The sequence below is a fragment of the Schistocerca cancellata genome, unplaced genomic scaffold (assembly GCF_023864275.1).
Source record: "Schistocerca cancellata isolate TAMUIC-IGC-003103 unplaced genomic scaffold, iqSchCanc2.1 HiC_scaffold_411, whole genome shotgun sequence".
Taxonomy (NCBI): domain Eukaryota; kingdom Metazoa; phylum Arthropoda; class Insecta; order Orthoptera; family Acrididae; genus Schistocerca; species Schistocerca cancellata.
The window spans coordinates 181,604-197,569 of NW_026046428.1; the positions used below are offsets into that span (position 1 = coordinate 181,604).

Sequence of the window (15,966 nt, forward strand, 5' to 3'; positions counted from 1 at the left end):
ACAAGGAGTCCACGCCTCAGCGTCACAATGTTTACTTCCAATTATGGCAAGGAACAACTTTGATCATTCTCCTCCCCTGTTATGAGTGAAATATGATGCAAACAGCAATGAATAGACAGTTTCGAGCTGTGCGCCATGCCAGTCTGCACGCGCAAAAATGCTCGCAAACAGAGAACAACACTGAGTCCGGATTGAGCACGAAATGCGAGAAGAGAGGGAGTAAATCTCACGTTTCTCGAGCAAATCCGGTGTGGTCTAGTGGCTAGGATACCTGGCTTTCACCCAGGAGGCCCGGGTTCGATTCCCGGTACCGGAAGGGAAGTTTTTGCGCACACGACCCTCCATCTTTTGGCCTTCCAACCTTCGTTTGTCGCCCTCCTTCCGGAGCTTCAACCGAACGTAATCGGGGGAAGCAGGCACAGGATGCAATTACTGTCAGCACCGGGATAAAGGGAGAAGAGGCACTGGTCCGCTGTTGGGGTGCTACCAGCGTCAGTGGGAAGTCGGTGAAGTCGCCAGTTGCGCCACAAGCCAGCAATTACCGTAGTACGCCTACACACGCGTTCCAGTTATTCACATTGCTTGCAGTCGCTCCATGCACAACAAGCGTGAGCCCGGATAGCTCAGTCGGTAGAGCATTAGGATTTTAACCTAAGTGTCCAGGGTTCGAATCCCTGTTCGGGCGAAGATTTTAACGCTTCCGTAATGGCTCGTCTCGTAGCGCTGGTAGCCCTGCCGTAATCAGTGCACCGAGTTCGTTTCCTGTCAACATTCTGCGCAGACCGGTTGCATTTTTCACGATTCGAGGGAAGCTTTAGCTACGAGCAGTCGTGGCCGAGTGGTTAAGGCGTCTGACTAGAAATCAGATTCCGTGTGGGAGCGTAGGTTCGAGTCCTACCGACTGCGTCGGTTTTTTTATTTTTTGTTTCAGAAGAGAGAGCAGAAAATTTCGCAGTTTGCCTGTCGTTTTGGTACCTCGCTACACCTCACCTCTCACAGTCGTTTATAGCGCCTGTCCTTTTGATAAGGGCGAAATCCAAGCGTCAGCTTTCGCGTCAGCCGAGCAAAGTCGGGACAAGTCGGGACATACTACAGGATGGCCTGCGTGGAGCGACGACGGAAAGAAAACGTTAATTCAACAGCACGTGGCTCACATACTCATACGCATAGATTTGCGCCCGTTGCGGTGGCCGGGAATCGAACGCGGCTCAACTGCTCGGAAGGCAACTATGCTCACCATTACACTACCACCGCACAGCCGCTGCTCGCAACGCCGCGCTGTGTCGGCTTCCCGCCCGCCGGCAGTGGCCCACGGTGATAGTAGCTGTAGACGCTTTACGAGGTAGGAGGGTGCATTCGGGCAGCGCCTCCACGCACGCTGCGTCTTTGGGCAAGGCTCGTCGCCGCGGCCGCAACGTTACTCACACAATAGTGACGAGCGGTCGCTTTGAGGCAGTGTAGTGGGGGACTCCGCGTGTGTAGCACTTTTTTCGGTTGTATCCGACGTCGCTGGGTGGCAATCCCACTTTCCCTGCAGACAGCTGCTCGGGAATATGCTCGGGAAGCACGGACGTCATCGGACGTCCGCCCCCAACAAATGCAACTAACAAAATGAGAACAACAACTAAAAAAGTGGTAGGTTGTTCGACTACCACGCGGGCGGCCCGGCTTCGATTCCCGGCCGATGCATCGTTTTGCTGTTCTCGCTATAGTGCTGCCGCGCCGATTGCTCGCTTGAGGTGCGCCAGCCTCAGGAATGTATAGCAGGATTCGCTGTGAGAAGAACCAAACATGCAGCACGCAAGAGACCCTACTTGGACGGCCGCGTGCTGTTACTGAACTCCAGCGTCGGCCTGGCCCTACAGGCCGCTGTGTTCAGGTGCCGCAAGGGCGATGTACTGTAACCTCAGGCAGTGCTGCTTTCCGTCGTTAAAAAAGCTGCGGCAGCAGTTTACTCTAGCAAGTCGGGAAAGCACGCGTAGCGACACAACAGATTCCTGAGAAAGCGCAAACTGTCTATCTCTAATATGTGAGACTTACCAAGATTCCTGGGATGATGGTTGCAACGAGCCTCGGTAGCGCAGTAGGTAGCGCGTAAGTCTCATAATCTTAAGGTCGTGAGTTCGATCCTCACCTGGGGCATTTAATTTGCTGTACATCACGGCTGAATTAACGGCGTTGCTATTGCTAGCGAACGAACTTAATTGTCGTTTGTTATCCACAAGGAGTCCACGCCTCAGCGTCACAATGTTTACTTCCAATTATGGCAAGGAACAACTTTGATCATTCTCCTCCCCTGTTATGAGTGAAATATGATGCAAACAGCAATGAATAGACAGTTTCGAGCTGTGCGCCATGCCAGTCTGCACGCGCAAAAATGCTCGCAAACAGAGAACAACACTGAGTCCGGATTGAGCACGAAATGCGAGAAGAGAGGGAGTAAATCTCACGTTTCTCGAGCAAATCCGGTGTGGTCTAGTGGCTAGGATACCTGGCTTTCACCCAGGAGGCCCGGGTTCGATTCCCGGTACCGGAAGGGAAGTTTTTGCGCACACGACCCTCCATCTTTTGGCCTTCCAACCTTCGTTTGTCGCCCTCCTTCCGGAGCTTCAACCGAACGTAATCGGGGGAAGCAGGCACAGGATGCAATTACTGTCAGCACCGGGATAAAGGGAGAAGAGGCACTGGTCCGCTGTTGGGGTGCTACCAGCGTCAGTGGGAAGTCGGTGAAGTCGCCAGTTGCGCCAGAAGCCAGCAATTACCGTAGTACGCCTACACACGCGTTCCAGTTATTCACATTGCTTGCAGTCGCTCCATGCACAACAAGCGTGAGCCCGGATAGCTCAGTCGGTAGAGCATTAGGCTTTTAACCTAAGTGTCCAGGGTTCGAATCCCTGTTCGGGCGAAGATTTTAACGCTTCCGTAATGGCTCGTCTCGTAGCGCTGGTAGCCCTGCCGTAATCAGTGCACCGAGTTCGTTTCCTGTCAACATTCTGCGCAGACCGGTTGCATTTTTCACGATTCGAGGGAAGCTTTAGCTACGAGCAGTCGTGGCCGAGTGGTTAAGGCGTCTGACTAGAAATCAGATTCCCTGTGGGAGCGTAGGTTCGAGTCCTACCGACTGCGTCGGTTTTTTTATTTTTTGTTTCAGAAGAGAGAGCAGAAAATTTCGCAGTTTGCCTGTCGTTTTGGTACCTCGCTACACCTCACCTCTCACAGTCGTTTATAGCGCCTGTCCTTTTGATAAGGGCGAAATCCAAGCGTCAGCTTTCGCGTCAGCCGAGCAAAGTCGGGACAAGTCGGGACATACTACAGGATGGCCTGCGTGGAGCGACGACGGAAAGAAAACGTTAATTCAACAGCACGTGGCTCACATACTCATACGCATAGATTTGCGCCCGTTGCGGTGGCCGGGAATCGAACGCGGCTCAACTGCTCGGAAGGCAACTATGCTCACCATTACACTACCACCGCACAGCCGCTGCTCGCAACGCCGCGCTGTGTCGGCTTCCCGCCCGCCGGCAGTGGCCCACGGTGATAGTAGCTGTAGACGCTTTACGAGGTAGGAGGGTGCATTCGGGCAGCGCCTCCACGCACGCTGCGTCTTTGGGCAAGGCTCGTCGCCGCGGCCGCAACGTTACTCACACAATAGTGACGAGCGGTCGCTTTGAGGCAGTGTAGTGGGGGACTCCGCGTGTGTAGCACTTTTTTCGGTTGTATCCGACGTCGCTGGGTGGCAATCCCACTTTCCCTGCAGACAGCTGCTCGGGAATATGCTCGGGAAGCACGGACGTCATCGGACGTCCGCCCCCAACAAATGCAACTAACAAAATGAGAACAACAACTAAAAAAGTGGTAGGTTGTTCGACTACCACGCGGGCGGCCCGGCTTCGATTCCCGGCCGATGCATCGTTTTGCTGTTCTCGCTATAGTGCTGCCGCGCCGATTGCTCGCTTGAGGTGCGCCAGCCTCAGGAATGTATAGCAGGATTCGCTGTGAGAAGAACCAAACATGCAGCACGCAAGAGACCCTACTTGGACGGCCGCGTGCTGTTACTGAACTCCAGCGTCGGCCTGGCCCTACAGGCCGCTGTGTTCAGGTGCCGCAAGGGCGATGTACTGTAACCTCAGGCAGTGCTGCTTTCCGTCGTTAAAAAAGCTGCGGCAGCAGTTTACTCTAGCAAGTCGGGAAAGCACGCGTAGCGACACAACAGATTCCTGAGAAAGCGCAAACTGTCTATCTCTAATATGTGAGACTTACCAAGATTCCTGGGATGATGGTTGCAACGAGCCTCGGTAGCGCAGTAGGTAGCGCGTAAGTCTCATAATCTTAAGGTCGTGAGTTCGATCCTCACCCGGGGCATTTAATTTGCTGTACATCACGGCTGAATTAACGGCGTTGCTATTGCTAGCGAACGAACTTAATTGTCGTTTGTTATCCACAAGGAGTCCACGCCTCAGCGTCACAATGTTTACTTCCAATTATGGCAAGGAACAACTTTGATCATTCTCCTCCCCTGTTATGAGTGAAATATGATGCAAACAGCAATGAATAGACAGTTTCGAGCTGTGCGCCATGCCAGTCTGCACGCGCAAAAATGCTCGCAAACAGAGAACAACACTGAGTCCGGATTGAGCACGAAATGCGAGAAGAGAGGGAGTAAATCTCACGTTTCTCGAGCAAATCCGGTGTGGTCTAGTGGCTAGGATACCTGGCTTTCACCCAGGAGGCCCGGGTTCGATTCCCGGTACCGGAAGGGAAGTTTTTGCGCACACGACCCTCCATCTTTTGGCCTTCCAACCTTCGTTTGTCGCCCTCCTTCCGGAGCTTCAACCGAACGTAATCGGGGGAAGCAGGCACAGGATGCAATTACTGTCAGCACCGGGATAAAGGGAGAAGAGGCACTGGTCCGCTGTTGGGGTGCTACCAGCGTCAGTGGGAAGTCGGTGAAGTCGCCAGTTGCGCCACAAGCCAGCAATTACCGTAGTACGCCTACACACGCGTTCCAGTTATTCACATTGCTTGCAGTCGCTCCATGCACAAAAAGCGTGAGCCCGGATAGCTCAGTCGGTAGAGCATTAGGATTTTAACCTAAGTGTCCAGGGTTCGAATCCCTGTTCGGGCGAAGATTTTAACGCTTCCGTAATGGCTCGTCTCGTAGCGCTGGTAGCCCTGCCGTAATCAGTGCACCGAGTTCGTTTCCTGTCAACATTCTGCGCAGACCGGTTGCATTTTTCACGATTCGAGGGAAGCTTTAGCTACGAGCAGTCGTGGCCGAGTGGTTAAGGCGTCTGACTAGAAATCAGATTCCCTGTGGGAGCGTAGGTTCGAGTCCTACCGACTGCGTCGGTTTTTTTATTTTTTGTTTCAGAAGAGAGAGCAGAAAATTTCGCAGTTTGCCTGTCGTTTTGGTACCTCGCTACACCTCACCTCTCACAGTCGTTTATAGCGCCTGTCCTTTTGATAAGGGCGAAATCCAAGCGTCAGCTTTCGCGTCAGCCGAGCAAAGTCGGGACAAGTCGGGACATACTACAGGATGGCCTGCGTGGAGCGACGACGGAAAGAAAACGTTAATTCAACAGCACGTGGCTCACATACTCATACGCATAGATTTGCGCCCGTTGCGGTGGCCGGGAATCGAACGCGGCTCAACTGCTCGGAAGGCAACTATGCTCACCATTACACTACCACCGCACAGCCGCTGCTCGCAACGCCGCGCTGTGTCGGCTTCCCGCCCGCCGGCAGTGGCCCACGGTGATAGTAGCTGTAGACGCTTTACGAGGTAGGAGGGTGCATTCGGGCAGCGCCTCCACGCACGCTGCGTCTTTGGGCAAGGCTCGTCGCCGCGGCCGCAACGTTACTCACACAATAGTGACGAGCGGTCGCTTTGAGGCAGTGTAGTGGGGGACTCCGCGTGTGTAGCACTTTTTTCGGTTGTATCCGACGTCGCTGGGTGGCAATCCCACTTTCCCTGCAGACAGCTGCTCGGGAATATGCTCGGGAAGCACGGACGTCATCGGACGTCCGCCCCCAACAAATGCAACTAACAAAATGAGAACAACAACTAAAAAAGTGGTAGGTTGTTCGACTACCACGCGGGCGGCCCGGCTTCGATTCCCGGCCGATGCATCGTTTTGCTGTTCTCGCTATAGTGCTGCCGCGCCGATTGCTCGCTTGAGGTGCGCCAGCCTCAGGAATGTATAGCAGGATTCGCTGTGAGAAGAACCAAACATGCAGCACGCAAGAGACCCTACTTGGACGGCCGCGTGCTGTTACTGAACTCCAGCGTCGGCCTGGCCCTACAGGCCGCTGTGTTCAGGTGCCGCAAGGGCGATGTACTGTAACCTCAGGCAGTGCTGCTTTCCGTCGTTAAAAAAGCTGCGGCAGCAGTTTACTCTAGCAAGTCGGGAAAGCACGCGTAGCGACACAACAGATTCCTGAGAAAGCGCAAACTGTCTATCTCTAATATGTGAGACTTACCAAGATTCCTGGGATGATGGTTGCAACGAGCCTCGGTAGCGCAGTAGGTAGCGCGTAAGTCTCATAATCTTAAGGTCGTGAGTTCGATCCTCACCCGGGGCATTTAATTTGCTGTACATCACGGCTGAATTAACGGCGTTGCTATTGCTAGCGAACGAACTTAATTGTCGTTTGTTATCCACAAGGAGTCCACGCCTCAGCGTCACAATGTTTACTTCCAATTATGGCAAGGAACAACTTTGATCATTCTCCTCCCCTGTTATGAGTGAAATATGATGCAAACAGCAATGAATAGACAGTTTCGAGCTGTGCGCCATGCCAGTCTGCACGCGCAAAAATGCTCGCAAACAGAGAACAACACTGAGTCCGGATTGAGCACGAAATGCGAGAAGAGAGGGAGTAAATCTCACGTTTCTCGAGCAAATCCGGTGTGGTCTAGTGGCTAGGATACCTGGCTTTCACCCAGGAGGCCCGGGTTCGATTCCCGGTACCGGAAGGGAAGTTTTTGCGCACACGACCCTCCATCTTTTGGCCTTCCAACCTTCGTTTGTCGCCCTCCTTCCGGAGCTTCAACCGAACGTAATCGGGGGAAGCAGGCACAGGATGCAATTACTGTCAGCACCGGGATAAAGGGAGAAGAGGCACTGGTCCGCTGTTGGGGTGCTACCAGCGTCAGTGGGAAGTCGGTGAAGTCGCCAGTTGCGCCACAAGCCAGCAATTACCGTAGTACGCCTACACACGCGTTCCAGTTATTCACATTGCTTGCAGTCGCTCCATGCACAAAAAGCGTGAGCCCGGATAGCTCAGTCGGTAGAGCATTAGGATTTTAACCTAAGTGTCCAGGGTTCGAATCCCTGTTCGGGCGAAGATTTTAACGCTTCCGTAATGGCTCGTCTCGTAGCGCTGGTAGCCCTGCCGTAATCAGTGCACCGAGTTCGTTTCCTGTCAACATTCTGCGCAGACCGGTTGCATTTTTCACGATTCGAGGGAAGCTTTAGCTACGAGCAGTCGTGGCCGAGTGGTTAAGGCGTCTGACTAGAAATCAGATTCCCTGTGGGAGCGTAGGTTCGAGTCCTACCGACTGCGTCGGTTTTTTTATTTTTTGTTTCAGAAGAGAGAGCAGAAAATTTCGCAGTTTGCCTGTCGTTTTGGTACCTCGCTACACCTCACCTCTCACAGTCGTTTATAGCGCCTGTCCTTTTGATAAGGGCGAAATCCAAGCGTCAGCTTTCGCGTCAGCCGAGCAAAGTCGGGACAAGTCGGGACATACTACAGGATGGCCTGCGTGGAGCGACGACGGAAAGAAAACGTTAATTCAACAGCACGTGGCTCACATACTCATACGCATAGATTTGCGCCCGTTGCGGTGGCCGGGAATCGAACGCGGCTCAACTGCTCGGAAGGCAACTATGCTCACCATTACACTACCACCGCACAGCCGCTGCTCGCAACGCCGCGCTGTGTCGGCTTCCCGCCCGCCGGCAGTGGCCCACGGTGATAGTAGCTGTAGACGCTTTACGAGGTAGGAGGGTGCATTCGGGCAGCGCCTCCACGCACGCTGCGTCTTTGGGCAAGGCTCGTCGCCGCGGCCGCAACGTTACTCACACAATAGTGACGAGCGGTCGCTTTGAGGCAGTGTAGTGGGGGACTCCGCGTGTGTAGCACTTTTTTCGGTTGTATCCGACGTCGCTGGGTGGCAATCCCACTTTCCCTGCAGACAGCTGCTCGGGAATATGCTCGGGAAGCACGGACGTCATCGGACGTCCGCCCCCAACAAATGCAACTAACAAAATGAGAACAACAACTAAAAAAGTGGTAGGTTGTTCGACTACCACGCGGGCGGCCCGGCTTCGATTCCCGGCCGATGCATCGTTTTGCTGTTCTCGCTATAGTGCTGCCGCGCCGATTGCTCGCTTGAGGTGCGCCAGCCTCAGGAATGTATAGCAGGATTCGCTGTGAGAAGAACCAAACATGCAGCACGCAAGAGACCCTACTTGGACGGCCGCGTGCTGTTACTGAACTCCAGCGTCGGCCTGGCCCTACAGGCCGCTGTGTTCAGGTGCCGCAAGGGCGATGTACTGTAACCTCAGGCAGTGCTGCTTTCCGTCGTTAAAAAAGCTGCGGCAGCAGTTTACTCTAGCAAGTCGGGAAAGCACGCGTAGCGACACAACAGATTCCTGAGAAAGCGCAAACTGTCTATCTCTAATATGTGAGACTTACCAAGATTCCTGGGATGATGGTTGCAACGAGCCTCGGTAGCGCAGTAGGTAGCGCGTAAGTCTCATAATCTTAAGGTCGTGAGTTCGATCCTCACCCGGGGCATTTAATTTGCTGTACATCACGGCTGAATTAACGGCGTTGCTATTGCTAGCGAACGAACTTAATTGTCGTTTGTTATCCACAAGGAGTCCACGCCTCAGCGTCACAATGTTTACTTCCAATTATGGCAAGGAACAACTTTGATCATTCTCCTCCCCTGTTATGAGTGAAATATGATGCAAACAGCAATGAATAGACAGTTTCGAGCTGTGCGCCATGCCAGTCTGCACGCGCAAAAATGCTCGCAAACAGAGAACAACACTGAGTCCGGATTGAGCACGAAATGCGAGAAGAGAGGGAGTAAATCTCACGTTTCTCGAGCAAATCCGGTGTGGTCTAGTGGCTAGGATACCTGGCTTTCACCCAGGAGGCCCGGGTTCGATTCCCGGTACCGGAAGGGAAGTTTTTGCGCACACGACCCTCCATCTTTTGGCCTTCCAACCTTCGTTTGTCGCCCTCCTTCCGGAGCTTCAACCGAACGTAATCGGGGGAAGCAGGCACAGGATGCAATTACTGTCAGCACCGGGATAAAGGGAGAAGAGGCACTGGTCCGCTGTTGGGGTGCTACCAGCGTCAGTGGGAAGTCGGTGAAGTCGCCAGTTGCGCCACAAGCCAGCAATTACCGTAGTACGCCTACACACGCGTTCCAGTTATTCACATTGCTTGCAGTCGCTCCATGCACAACAAGCGTGAGCCCGGATAGCTCAGTCGGTAGAGCATTAGGATTTTAACCTAAGTGTCCAGGGTTCGAGTCCCTGTTCGGGCGAAGATTTTAACGCTTCCGTAATGGCTCGTCTCGTAGCGCTGGTAGCCCTGCCGTAATCAGTGCACCGAGTTCGTTTCCTGTCAACATTCTGCGCAGACCGGTTGCATTTTTCACGATTCGAGGGAAGCTTTAGCTACGAGCAGTCGTGGCCGAGTGGTTAAGGCGTCTGACTAGAAATCAGATTCCCTGTGGGAGCGTAGGTTCGAGTCCTACCGACTGCGTCGGTTTTTTTATTTTTTGTTTCAGAAGAGAGAGCAGAAAATTTCGCAGTTTGCCTGTCGTTTTGGTACCTCGCTACACCTCACCTCTCACAGTCGTTTATAGCGCCTGTCCTTTTGATAAGGGCGAAATCCAAGCGTCAGCTTTCGCGTCAGCCGAGCAAAGTCGGGACAAGTCGGGACATACTACAGGATGGCCTGCGTGGAGCGACGACGGAAAGAAAACGTTAATTCAACAGCACGTGGCTCACATACTCATACGCATAGATTTGCGCCCGTTGCGGTGGCCGGGAATCGAACGCGGCTCAACTGCTCGGAAGGCAACTATGCTCACCATTACACTACCACCGCACAGCCGCTGCTCGCAACGCCGCGCTGTGTCGGCTTCCCGCCCGCCGGCAGTGGCCCACGGTGATAGTAGCTGTAGACGCTTTACGAGGTAGGAGGGTGCATTCGGGCAGCGCCTCCACGCACGCTGCGTCTTTGGGCAAGGCTCGTCGCCGCGGCCGCAACGTTACTCACACAATAGTGACGAGCGGTCGCTTTGAGGCAGTGTAGTGGGGGACTCCGCGTGTGTAGCACTTTTTTCGGTTGTATCCGACGTCGCTGGGTGGCAATCCCACTTTCCCTGCAGACAGCTGCTCGGGAATATGCTCGGGAAGCACGGACGTCATCGGACGTCCGCCCCCAACAAATGCAACTAACAAAATGAGAACAACAACTAAAAAAGTGGTAGGTTGTTCGACTACCACGCGGGCGGCCCGGCTTCGATTCCCGGCCGATGCATCGTTTTGCTGTTCTCGCTATAGTGCTGCCGCGCCGATTGCTCGCTTGAGGTGCGCCAGCCTCAGGAATGTATAGCAGGATTCGCTGTGAGAAGAACCAAACATGCAGCACGCAAGAGACCCTACTTGGACGGCCGCGTGCTGTTACTGAACTCCAGCGTCGGCCTGGCCCTACAGGCCGCTGTGTTCAGGTGCCGCAAGGGCGATGTACTGTAACCTCAGGCAGTGCTGCTTTCCGTCGTTAAAAAAGCTGCGGCAGCAGTTTACTCTAGCAAGTCGGGAAAGCACGCGTAGCGACACAACAGATTCCTGAGAAAGCGCAAACTGTCTATCTCTAATATGTGAGACTTACCAAGATTCCTGGGATGATGGTTGCAACGAGCCTCGGTAGCGCAGTAGGTAGCGCGTAAGTCTCATAATCTTAAGGTCGTGAGTTCGATCCTCACCTGGGGCATTTAATTTGCTGTACATCACGGCTGAATTAACGGCGTTGCTATTGCTAGCGAACGAACTTAATTGTCGTTTGTTATCCACAAGGAGTCCACGCCTCAGCGTCACAATGTTTACTTCCAATTATGGCAAGGAACAACTTTGATCATTCTCCTCCCCTGTTATGAGTGAAATATGATGCAAACAGCAATGAATAGACAGTTTCGAGCTGTGCGCCATGCCAGTCTGCACGCGCAAAAATGCTCGCAAACAGAGAACAACACTGAGTCCGGATTGAGCACGAAATGCGAGAAGAGAGGGAGTAAATCTCACGTTTCTCGAGCAAATCCGGTGTGGTCTAGTGGCTAGGATACCTGGCTTTCACCCAGGAGGCCCGGGTTCGATTCCCGGTACCGGAAGGGAAGTTTTTGCGCACACGACCCTCCATCTTTTGGCCTTCCAACCTTCGTTTGTCGCCCTCCTTCCGGAGCTTCAACCGAACGTAATCGGGGGAAGCAGGCACAGGATGCAATTACTGTCAGCACCGGGATAAAGGGAGAAGAGGCACTGGTCCGCTGTTGGGGTGCTACCAGCGTCAGTGGGAAGTCGGTGAAGTCGCCAGTTGCGCCAGAAGCCAGCAATTACCGTAGTACGCCTACACACGCGTTCCAGTTATTCACATTGCTTGCAGTCGCTCCATGCACAACAAGCGTGAGCCCGGATAGCTCAGTCGGTAGAGCATTAGGCTTTTAACCTAAGTGTCCAGGGTTCGAATCCCTGTTCGGGCGAAGATTTTAACGCTTCCGTAATGGCTCGTCTCGTAGCGCTGGTAGCCCTGCCGTAATCAGTGCACCGAGTTCGTTTCCTGTCAACATTCTGCGCAGACCGGTTGCATTTTTCACGATTCGAGGGAAGCTTTAGCTACGAGCAGTCGTGGCCGAGTGGTTAAGGCGTCTGACTAGAAATCAGATTCCCTGTGGGAGCGTAGGTTCGAGTCCTACCGACTGCGTCGGTTTTTTTATTTTTTGTTTCAGAAGAGAGAGCAGAAAATTTCGCAGTTTGCCTGTCGTTTTGGTACCTCGCTACACCTCACCTCTCACAGTCGTTTATAGCGCCTGTCCTTTTGATAAGGGCGAAATCCAAGCGTCAGCTTTCGCGTCAGCCGAGCAAAGTCGGGACAAGTCGGGACATACTACAGGATGGCCTGCGTGGAGCGACGACGGAAAGAAAACGTTAATTCAACAGCACGTGGCTCACATACTCATACGCATAGATTTGCGCCCGTTGCGGTGGCCGGGAATCGAACGCGGCTCAACTGCTCGGAAGGCAACTATGCTCACCATTACACTACCACCGCACAGCCGCTGCTCGCAACGCCGCGCTGTGTCGGCTTCCCGCCCGCCGGCAGTGGCCCACGGTGATAGTAGCTGTAGACGCTTTACGAGGTAGGAGGGTGCATTCGGGCAGCGCCTCCACGCACGCTGCGTCTTTGGGCAAGGCTCGTCGCCGCGGCCGCAACGTTACTCACACAATAGTGACGAGCGGTCGCTTTGAGGCAGTGTAGTGGGGGACTCCGCGTGTGTAGCACTTTTTTCGGTTGTATCCGACGTCGCTGGGTGGCAATCCCACTTTCCCTGCAGACAGCTGCTCGGGAATATGCTCGGGAAGCACGGACGTCATCGGACGTCCGCCCCCAACAAATGCAACTAACAAAATGAGAACAACAACTAAAAAAGTGGTAGGTTGTTCGACTACCACGCGGGCGGCCCGGCTTCGATTCCCGGCCGATGCATCGTTTTGCTGTTCTCGCTATAGTGCTGCCGCGCCGATTGCTCGCTTGAGGTGCGCCAGCCTCAGGAATGTATAGCAGGATTCGCTGTGAGAAGAACCAAACATGCAGCACGCAAGAGACCCTACTTGGACGGCCGCGTGCTGTTACTGAACTCCAGCGTCGGCCTGGCCCTACAGGCCGCTGTGTTCAGGTGCCGCAAGGGCGATGTACTGTAACCTCAGGCAGTGCTGCTTTCCGTCGTTAAAAAAGCTGCGGCAGCAGTTTACTCTAGCAAGTCGGGAAAGCACGCGTAGCGACACAACAGATTCCTGAGAAAGCGCAAACTGTCTATCTCTAATATGTGAGACTTACCAAGATTCCTGGGATGATGGTTGCAACGAGCCTCGGTAGCGCAGTAGGTAGCGCGTAAGTCTCATAATCTTAAGGTCGTGAGTTCGATCCTCACCCGGGGCATTTAATTTGCTGTACATCACGGCTGAATTAACGGCGTTGCTATTGCTAGCGAACGAACTTAATTGTCGTTTGTTATCCACAAGGAGTCCACGCCTCAGCGTCACAATGTTTACTTCCAATTATGGCAAGGAACAACTTTGATCATTCTCCTCCCCTGTTATGAGTGAAATATGATGCAAACAGCAATGAATAGACAGTTTCGAGCTGTGCGCCATGCCAGTCTGCACGCGCAAAAATGCTCGCAAACAGAGAACAACACTGAGTCCGGATTGAGCACGAAATGCGAGAAGAGAGGGAGTAAATCTCACGTTTCTCGAGCAAATCCGGTGTGGTCTAGTGGCTAGGATACCTGGCTTTCACCCAGGAGGCCCGGGTTCGATTCCCGGTACCGGAAGGGAAGTTTTTGCGCACACGACCCTCCATCTTTTGGCCTTCCAACCTTCGTTTGTCGCCCTCCTTCCGGAGCTTCAACCGAACGTAATCGGGGGAAGCAGGCACAGGATGCAATTACTGTCAGCACCGGGATAAAGGGAGAAGAGGCACTGGTCCGCTGTTGGGGTGCTACCAGCGTCAGTGGGAAGTCGGTGAAGTCGCCAGTTGCGCCACAAGCCAGCAATTACCGTAGTACGCCTACACACGCGTTCCAGTTATTCACATTGCTTGCAGTCGCTCCATGCACAACAAGCGTGAGCCCGGATAGCTCAGTCGGTAGAGCATTAGGCTTTTAACCTAAGTGTCCAGGGTTCGAATCCCTGTTCGGGCGAAGATTTTAACGCTTCCGTAATGGCTCGTCTCGTAGCGCTGGTAGCCCTGCCGTAATCAGTGCACCGAGTTCGTTTCCTGTCAACATTCTGCGCAGACCGGTTGCATTTTTCACGATTCGAGGGAAGCTTTAGCTACGAGCAGTCGTGGCCGAGTGGTTAAGGCGTCTGACTAGAAATCAGATTCCCTGTGGGAGCGTAGGTTCGAGTCCTACCGACTGCGTCGGTTTTTTTATTTTTTGTTTCAGAAGAGAGAGCAGAAAATTTCGCAGTTTGCCTGTCGTTTTGGTACCTCGCTACACCTCACCTCTCACAGTCGTTTATAGCGCCTGTCCTTTTGATAAGGGCGAAATCCAAGCGTCAGCTTTCGCGTCAGCCGAGCAAAGTCGGGACAAGTCGGGACATACTACAGGATGGCCTGCGTGGAGCGACGACGGAAAGAAAACGTTAATTCAACAGCACGTGGCTCACATACTCATACGCATAGATTTGCGCCCGTTGCGGTGGCCGGGAATCGAACGCGGCTCAACTGCTCGGAAGGCAACTATGCTCACCATTACACTACCACCGCACAGCCGCTGCTCGCAACGCCGCGCTGTGTCGGCTTCCCGCCCGCCGGCAGTGGCCCACGGTGATAGTAGCTGTAGACGCTTTACGAGGTAGGAGGGTGCATTCGGGCAGCGCCTCCACGCACGCTGCGTCTTTGGGCAAGGCTCGTCGCCGCGGCCGCAACGTTACTCACACAATAGTGACGAGCGGTCGCTTTGAGGCAGTGTAGTGGGGGACTCCGCGTGTGTAGCACTTTTTTCGGTTGTATCCGACGTCGCTGGGTGGCAATCCCACTTTCCCTGCAGACAGCTGCTCGGGAATATGCTCGGGAAGCACGGACGTCATCGGACGTCCGCCCCCAACAAATGCAACTAACAAAATGAGAACAACAACTAAAAAAGTGGTAGGTTGTTCGACTACCACGCGGGCGGCCCGGCTTCGATTCCCGGCCGATGCATCGTTTTGCTGTTCTCGCTATAGTGCTGCCGCGCCGATTGCTCGCTTGAGGTGCGCCAGCCTCAGGAATGTATAGCAGGATTCGCTGTGAGAAGAACCAAACATGCAGCACGCAAGAGACCCTACTTGGACGGCCGCGTGCTGTTACTGAACTCCAGCGTCGGCCTGGCCCTACAGGCCGCTGTGTTCAGGTGCCGCAAGGGCGATGTACTGTAACCTCAGGCAGTGCTGCTTTCCGTCGTTAAAAAAGCTGCGGCAGCAGTTTACTCTAGCAAGTCGGGAAAGCACGCGTAGCGACACAACAGATTCCTGAGAAAGCGCAAACTGTCTATCTCTAATATGTGAGACTTACCAAGATTCCTGGGATGATGGTTGCAACGAGCCTCGGTAGCGCAGTAGGTAGCGCGTAAGTCTCATAATCTTAAGGTCGTGAGTTCGATCCTCACCCGGGGCATTTAATTTGCTGTACATCACGGCTGAATTAACGGCGTTGCTATTGCTAGCGAACGAACTTAATTGTCGTTTGTTATCCACAAGGAGTCCACGCCTCAGCGTCACAATGTTTACTTCCAATTATGGCAAGGAACAACTTTGATCATTCTCCTCCCCTGTTATGAGTGAAATATGATGCAAACAGCAATGAATAGACAGTTTCGAGCTGTGCGCCATGCCAGTCTGCACGCGCAAAAATGCTCGCAAACAGAGAACAACACTGAGTCCGGATTGAGCACGAAATGCGAGAAGAGAGGGAGTAAATCTCACGTTTCTCGAGCAAATCCGGTGTGGTCTAGTGGCTAGGATACCTGGCTTTCACCCAGGAGGCCCGGGTTCGATTCCCGGTACCGGAAGGGAAGTTTTTGCGCACACGACCCTCCATCTTTTGGCCTTCCAACCTTCGTTTGTCGCCCTCCTTCCGGAGCTTCAACCGAACGTAATCGGGGGAAGCAGGCACAGGATG

At 53.6% G+C, this 15,966-nt stretch overlaps 36 non-coding genes across 36 annotated transcripts; 29 read left to right on the forward strand and 7 right to left on the reverse strand.

Moving 5' to 3' along the window:
• Nucleotides 1-244: 244 nt before the first annotated feature.
• Nucleotides 245-316, forward strand: Trnae-uuc (transfer RNA glutamic acid (anticodon UUC)). The gene has a single exon. It is a non-coding gene; the product is annotated as a tRNA-Glu (tRNA).
• A 296-nt stretch (nt 317-612) lies between these two features.
• On the forward strand, nt 613-685 carry Trnak-uuu (transfer RNA lysine (anticodon UUU)). Its single transcript has one exon. It is a non-coding gene; the product is annotated as a tRNA-Lys (tRNA).
• Nucleotides 686-824: 139 nt separating this feature from the next.
• On the forward strand, nt 825-906 carry Trnas-aga (transfer RNA serine (anticodon AGA)). Its single transcript has one exon. It is a non-coding gene; the product is annotated as a tRNA-Ser (tRNA).
• A 276-nt stretch (nt 907-1,182) lies between these two features.
• Nucleotides 1,183-1,254, reverse strand: Trnag-ucc (transfer RNA glycine (anticodon UCC)). The gene has a single exon. It is a non-coding gene; the product is annotated as a tRNA-Gly (tRNA).
• An 815-nt stretch (nt 1,255-2,069) lies between these two features.
• Trnam-cau (transfer RNA methionine (anticodon CAU)) lies at nt 2,070-2,142 on the forward strand. The gene has a single exon. It is a non-coding gene; the product is annotated as a tRNA-Met (tRNA).
• Nucleotides 2,143-2,464: 322 nt separating this feature from the next.
• On the forward strand, nt 2,465-2,536 carry Trnae-uuc (transfer RNA glutamic acid (anticodon UUC)). The gene has a single exon. It is a non-coding gene; the product is annotated as a tRNA-Glu (tRNA).
• A 296-nt stretch (nt 2,537-2,832) lies between these two features.
• On the forward strand, nt 2,833-2,905 carry Trnak-uuu (transfer RNA lysine (anticodon UUU)). Its single transcript has one exon. It is a non-coding gene; the product is annotated as a tRNA-Lys (tRNA).
• Nucleotides 2,906-3,044: 139 nt separating this feature from the next.
• On the forward strand, nt 3,045-3,126 carry Trnas-aga (transfer RNA serine (anticodon AGA)). Its single transcript has one exon. It is a non-coding gene; the product is annotated as a tRNA-Ser (tRNA).
• A 276-nt stretch (nt 3,127-3,402) lies between these two features.
• Trnag-ucc (transfer RNA glycine (anticodon UCC)) lies at nt 3,403-3,474 on the reverse strand. Its single transcript has one exon. It is a non-coding gene; the product is annotated as a tRNA-Gly (tRNA).
• Nucleotides 3,475-4,289: 815 nt separating this feature from the next.
• Nucleotides 4,290-4,362, forward strand: Trnam-cau (transfer RNA methionine (anticodon CAU)). Its single transcript has one exon. It is a non-coding gene; the product is annotated as a tRNA-Met (tRNA).
• Nucleotides 4,363-4,684: 322 nt separating this feature from the next.
• Trnae-uuc (transfer RNA glutamic acid (anticodon UUC)) lies at nt 4,685-4,756 on the forward strand. The gene has a single exon. It is a non-coding gene; the product is annotated as a tRNA-Glu (tRNA).
• Nucleotides 4,757-5,052: 296 nt separating this feature from the next.
• Trnak-uuu (transfer RNA lysine (anticodon UUU)) lies at nt 5,053-5,125 on the forward strand. The gene has a single exon. It is a non-coding gene; the product is annotated as a tRNA-Lys (tRNA).
• A 139-nt stretch (nt 5,126-5,264) lies between these two features.
• Trnas-aga (transfer RNA serine (anticodon AGA)) lies at nt 5,265-5,346 on the forward strand. Its single transcript has one exon. It is a non-coding gene; the product is annotated as a tRNA-Ser (tRNA).
• A 276-nt stretch (nt 5,347-5,622) lies between these two features.
• Nucleotides 5,623-5,694, reverse strand: Trnag-ucc (transfer RNA glycine (anticodon UCC)). Its single transcript has one exon. It is a non-coding gene; the product is annotated as a tRNA-Gly (tRNA).
• Nucleotides 5,695-6,509: 815 nt separating this feature from the next.
• Nucleotides 6,510-6,582, forward strand: Trnam-cau (transfer RNA methionine (anticodon CAU)). The gene has a single exon. It is a non-coding gene; the product is annotated as a tRNA-Met (tRNA).
• Nucleotides 6,583-6,904: 322 nt separating this feature from the next.
• Nucleotides 6,905-6,976, forward strand: Trnae-uuc (transfer RNA glutamic acid (anticodon UUC)). The gene has a single exon. It is a non-coding gene; the product is annotated as a tRNA-Glu (tRNA).
• Nucleotides 6,977-7,272: 296 nt separating this feature from the next.
• Nucleotides 7,273-7,345, forward strand: Trnak-uuu (transfer RNA lysine (anticodon UUU)). Its single transcript has one exon. It is a non-coding gene; the product is annotated as a tRNA-Lys (tRNA).
• Nucleotides 7,346-7,484: 139 nt separating this feature from the next.
• Nucleotides 7,485-7,566, forward strand: Trnas-aga (transfer RNA serine (anticodon AGA)). Its single transcript has one exon. It is a non-coding gene; the product is annotated as a tRNA-Ser (tRNA).
• Nucleotides 7,567-7,842: 276 nt separating this feature from the next.
• Trnag-ucc (transfer RNA glycine (anticodon UCC)) lies at nt 7,843-7,914 on the reverse strand. Its single transcript has one exon. It is a non-coding gene; the product is annotated as a tRNA-Gly (tRNA).
• Nucleotides 7,915-8,729: 815 nt separating this feature from the next.
• Trnam-cau (transfer RNA methionine (anticodon CAU)) lies at nt 8,730-8,802 on the forward strand. The gene has a single exon. It is a non-coding gene; the product is annotated as a tRNA-Met (tRNA).
• Nucleotides 8,803-9,124: 322 nt separating this feature from the next.
• Nucleotides 9,125-9,196, forward strand: Trnae-uuc (transfer RNA glutamic acid (anticodon UUC)). The gene has a single exon. It is a non-coding gene; the product is annotated as a tRNA-Glu (tRNA).
• A 296-nt stretch (nt 9,197-9,492) lies between these two features.
• Nucleotides 9,493-9,565, forward strand: Trnak-uuu (transfer RNA lysine (anticodon UUU)). Its single transcript has one exon. It is a non-coding gene; the product is annotated as a tRNA-Lys (tRNA).
• Nucleotides 9,566-9,704: 139 nt separating this feature from the next.
• On the forward strand, nt 9,705-9,786 carry Trnas-aga (transfer RNA serine (anticodon AGA)). The gene has a single exon. It is a non-coding gene; the product is annotated as a tRNA-Ser (tRNA).
• Nucleotides 9,787-10,062: 276 nt separating this feature from the next.
• On the reverse strand, nt 10,063-10,134 carry Trnag-ucc (transfer RNA glycine (anticodon UCC)). The gene has a single exon. It is a non-coding gene; the product is annotated as a tRNA-Gly (tRNA).
• Nucleotides 10,135-10,949: 815 nt separating this feature from the next.
• On the forward strand, nt 10,950-11,022 carry Trnam-cau (transfer RNA methionine (anticodon CAU)). The gene has a single exon. It is a non-coding gene; the product is annotated as a tRNA-Met (tRNA).
• Nucleotides 11,023-11,344: 322 nt separating this feature from the next.
• On the forward strand, nt 11,345-11,416 carry Trnae-uuc (transfer RNA glutamic acid (anticodon UUC)). Its single transcript has one exon. It is a non-coding gene; the product is annotated as a tRNA-Glu (tRNA).
• Nucleotides 11,417-11,712: 296 nt separating this feature from the next.
• Trnak-uuu (transfer RNA lysine (anticodon UUU)) lies at nt 11,713-11,785 on the forward strand. The gene has a single exon. It is a non-coding gene; the product is annotated as a tRNA-Lys (tRNA).
• A 139-nt stretch (nt 11,786-11,924) lies between these two features.
• On the forward strand, nt 11,925-12,006 carry Trnas-aga (transfer RNA serine (anticodon AGA)). Its single transcript has one exon. It is a non-coding gene; the product is annotated as a tRNA-Ser (tRNA).
• Nucleotides 12,007-12,282: 276 nt separating this feature from the next.
• Nucleotides 12,283-12,354, reverse strand: Trnag-ucc (transfer RNA glycine (anticodon UCC)). Its single transcript has one exon. It is a non-coding gene; the product is annotated as a tRNA-Gly (tRNA).
• Nucleotides 12,355-13,169: 815 nt separating this feature from the next.
• On the forward strand, nt 13,170-13,242 carry Trnam-cau (transfer RNA methionine (anticodon CAU)). The gene has a single exon. It is a non-coding gene; the product is annotated as a tRNA-Met (tRNA).
• A 322-nt stretch (nt 13,243-13,564) lies between these two features.
• Trnae-uuc (transfer RNA glutamic acid (anticodon UUC)) lies at nt 13,565-13,636 on the forward strand. The gene has a single exon. It is a non-coding gene; the product is annotated as a tRNA-Glu (tRNA).
• A 296-nt stretch (nt 13,637-13,932) lies between these two features.
• On the forward strand, nt 13,933-14,005 carry Trnak-uuu (transfer RNA lysine (anticodon UUU)). The gene has a single exon. It is a non-coding gene; the product is annotated as a tRNA-Lys (tRNA).
• Nucleotides 14,006-14,144: 139 nt separating this feature from the next.
• Trnas-aga (transfer RNA serine (anticodon AGA)) lies at nt 14,145-14,226 on the forward strand. The gene has a single exon. It is a non-coding gene; the product is annotated as a tRNA-Ser (tRNA).
• Nucleotides 14,227-14,502: 276 nt separating this feature from the next.
• On the reverse strand, nt 14,503-14,574 carry Trnag-ucc (transfer RNA glycine (anticodon UCC)). The gene has a single exon. It is a non-coding gene; the product is annotated as a tRNA-Gly (tRNA).
• An 815-nt stretch (nt 14,575-15,389) lies between these two features.
• Trnam-cau (transfer RNA methionine (anticodon CAU)) lies at nt 15,390-15,462 on the forward strand. Its single transcript has one exon. It is a non-coding gene; the product is annotated as a tRNA-Met (tRNA).
• Nucleotides 15,463-15,784: 322 nt separating this feature from the next.
• On the forward strand, nt 15,785-15,856 carry Trnae-uuc (transfer RNA glutamic acid (anticodon UUC)). Its single transcript has one exon. It is a non-coding gene; the product is annotated as a tRNA-Glu (tRNA).
• Nucleotides 15,857-15,966: the final 110 nt, after the last annotated feature.